Source organism: Arachis ipaensis, chromosome B7 (assembly GCF_059453495.1).
Source record: "Arachis ipaensis isolate K30076 ecotype BB chromosome B7, ASM5945349v1, whole genome shotgun sequence".
In the NCBI taxonomy this organism is placed as follows: domain Eukaryota; kingdom Viridiplantae; phylum Streptophyta; class Magnoliopsida; order Fabales; family Fabaceae; genus Arachis; species Arachis ipaensis.
The window spans coordinates 137017133-137020845 of record NC_142442.1 but is presented as its reverse complement, the minus strand read 5'-3'; the positions used below and the strand labels follow the sequence as shown (position 1 = coordinate 137020845).

Genomic DNA, 3713 nt, shown 5'->3' with positions numbered 1-3713 from the left:
CCCAACTAACACAAAAGGATAAAAGTGAAACAATTAATTCATTATGAATGGAAACTAATCTAACAAGTATCCCCATGAGCTAGATCAACTACACGACTACACACTAATAGCTGTTTTTTTTAATATATATTTAATTCATTCTTAAGATAAGTTTCAGATTTCAGTTTATTATTCAGATATAGGCTTATAGACATACCTGTACAGCTAGATGTTACTCTTCATAGAGGAGACATTATTTTATTGTATGTTGTCTTCTCCTTCAACATTGTTATGGTCATCAATTTTATCAGAAGCTTGATCTGTTTGAATAGTACAACCAAATAACTGAAATGAAGTAGCTCCAGATTTGGTTGAGTTGGTGTTAGGGGTCTCATCAATGGGAGTCAAACTAGACTTGCTATGTGGTGATAAGTTTTTAGGTTTATGAGTGTCAATGTTAAGTTTTGGCAACATAACATTTAACTTTGGTACAATGTTATTCTCAAAGGAACTATCAATAGACAGAGAAGGATCAATCGGAAAGAGGGGATAAGTAGCTGCAGAAAATAGAGGATGCCTGGCTCCCTGCATGCTAGCAGAAAAAAGAGTATCATAATTACTCAACAATGTTTGATTCAGCAATCCCATTGTTGAATCAGGAATAGAAAATCTTGAAATGGAAGAGGAGGATTCTCCCATTTCATTAATGAATACTCCAGAACCATCTGTAGTTCTGAACCTCTTTGTTGGGAGAAATATTTGAGGAAGTAAAAGTGTCTCAGAAAGAAGTTCCACCTGCCATGGACTGACAGGATTTACATTCTTCAAAATCTCGGATTCATCCCATGTAATCTGCAGAGAAGAAGAAGAAAAAAAAAAAAAAAGCCAAACATCAGCTTCAATAAAAAATATTATGACCAAATTTTTATTTAACCAAATCAATCAGTAAAAATCCATCTATTATTTTTTAACGAACCATAACAATACACAAATGAATTGCTGAGACATAACGACAGACCAACAAATTGTTTCTTTCTTTCCATTTTTTTTTATTATTATTATTAGATAATTACTACGTTAACATCGGGAAAACAAGAACACACCACAAGAAACCAAGAGATTCTTTCTTTAAATTTTTCTTTATTTGTTTCTTTCACTCCATTCTTTTTCTTTTTCCTTTCTCGCCATTTCTTAGTCAAAGTCCATATCACTATACATAAACACACAAATCAAAATTCACAAAACGGGCAAATTTTATACCTGAAGCATGCGCCAAGGAGAACCACTCCATGGTTGATCTTTACCGGGAACAGTAACACCAGAAACAGTTCCCTGAAACCAATCCATCCGTGACGAATCATAGTTCTCTCTGCCCATTTTCACTCTCATCCCAACACTCCAGGGAATACCATTAATCATCGCGTCCACGTCCTCCGCCTTCACCACAAACTCCCCCCAACCTACGCTTGGATAGTAAACAACTTCGAACGGCTTGTTTTGCGCCGCCAGCTCCATCGCCTCCGCCACAGATGTCGAAGTCACTCTCCCCTTCCCGTTTCTTGCAAATCCCTCCGTCATCACCTCTTCTTCTTCTTTCTCTTCTTTTTCTTCTTTGCCTGCGTCCATCCCGACGATAGCTTCACACCAATCCAATCCTCCATCTGAGATATCATCGTCCAGCGACATATTGCGGCGGAGCCCCACGAACATCCTCCCATCGGAGTCCTTCATGAAAACCACGGTATCGCCGGAGATAATCTTCTTGCTGTTAACGAACTTGCTCCAGCCAGATGTGAAGAGGTGCCGTCTCGGAGTCCCGCGGTGGATGTGGCGAAACTCCCATACGGCGCCGTGGAGGTCGGTTATTCTAAGGTTCTGCACCGGCGGGTCCTCTTCAAAGTTCAACGGCGGGAAGACCAAGTCCGCACAGGATCTCGGCACTGAAAACCCTCCACCATTATTCGCATCGGACCGCGTGAGAATCTTGGCGTAAGACGCAACCTCTTCATCGTCGCCATTGCCGTTGCCGCTGTTGCCTTCGGCGGCGACGGCAGGCGGAAGAAAATCTTGAGCGGATCCATCGGTAACAGGAAGAAGAAGAATCTTGAGGAAGACCTCGTCGGTGTTAGGGTCCGCGAAGTAGTTGACGGCGGAGACACGGCAAGGGATGACCGGCCTGGAGTAAACGAGAGGTGAAAGGTTTCGCGGTTGCGAAGCAGCTTGATCGATGTGTCCCTGTGGGAAGTAGTAAACCCTAGAGTTCACTACTGGTGCCTGTGCAGAGATTCCAGCACATGCGCGCCAGAATTTGGCGGGAATTGGTGTTGGCCTCGGCGGCAATGATGAGGACGGAGCACTACGGCGAGGCATGGCTGATGAAGACGGAGCACTACGGCAATGAGAGAGTGATTAGTATGTGTGGATTTTTTTTTTATGACCGAAAAGAAAACAAATGTGGGGATTTTAAATCAAACCATGCAGTCTTTTATATAGCTACCCTTAGTCAATTGAATCAAACAAGTGACTAGTGTAAGATTAGTTAGAAAACCCTCACAAAATCAAATTAAATTGAATTTTGAAATTTAAGTTTTTTGTTCTATCTTATCTTTGAATGGGAATATCTATGGTCATCACTGTTAACTGATCATTAATTAGTTCTATGCTTCTATCATTTGTATATATAATTGTATGTGTGTTTTTACGTTTTAAGTTAGTAATAAAAACGCTTTTATTTGTATCCCTAATGACATGGCTTAGTTCGTTTGGAAAGACAAGTTTTCATGCAGTTCAATTTTTAAAGCAAGTTGATGATATATTGATATTAATTAATTGCATTCATTTCAACCTTAATACTATTATTTTACTACCTTCTTGACTTCCCATAACAATTACTCATTCTATAATTAGTATTTTTATTTTCAATATATACGTAGGAATTGAAAATTAAAATAAATTTAATTAGATAAATAATGGTTGTTTAGGGTAGCATGGTTGTTAAAGAAACAAAGGATAGTAAATTATAACAACCATCCTTAACTTTAGGTTACGGAAATCTCTCTATTAAATCATATCTCATATTTTAATAACAGATTACAACTAAAGATAAGATAAGATTTCATCCAAAAAAAAATAAGACAAAGTGATATTTTAAATTTTAACATGTTATCCTTTTTTATTTATAAATTTGTTGTATTTATCGAAAATCTGAGTAAAAGAATTATCTGTTTTAATTTATGATCTAAGTATCTAACTTCTTTTGTTTTTATTTTTTTATAATATTTTTGTACTAATATATCATGGGATTAACAGTGCAAGTTCAAATTAATCCAAGAAATGAAAAATTAACTGAGTCAAAATTCAAATTTTTTTTAGTAACAAATTACAGCTAATGGTAAGACAGGATGACAATTTAAATTTTAACATGTTATCTTCTTCTATGTATAAATCTTGTTCTTTGACCGATTTGGTTCTGAATTTAAAATATTGTATTGCTTAATAAAAAGGCTTACAGGAGAAACCCAAGGTGGCCCAATAGAGACAATGGTTTTTTGATAGCCCAATGTGAAGTAGCTTTAAAGGTACAAAGGAAAAAAAAATACTGATAATTATTTTCTCATCTTTACTATAATACGTAATTATCTTAATAAAAATATGTTAATTTGAAAGAAAATTAACGATTAATAAGAAAATGAATTATTCTGAACATATCAGTATTTTAGTAGTAAGATTGAAGG

General features: G+C 36.4%; 1 pseudogene; it reads right to left on the bottom strand.

The window, feature by feature from the left end:
* Positions 1–237: 237 nt before the first annotated feature.
* On the bottom strand, positions 238–2349 carry LOC107607845 (auxin response factor 17 pseudogene; annotated as a pseudogene).
* Positions 2350–3713: the final 1364 nt, after the last annotated feature.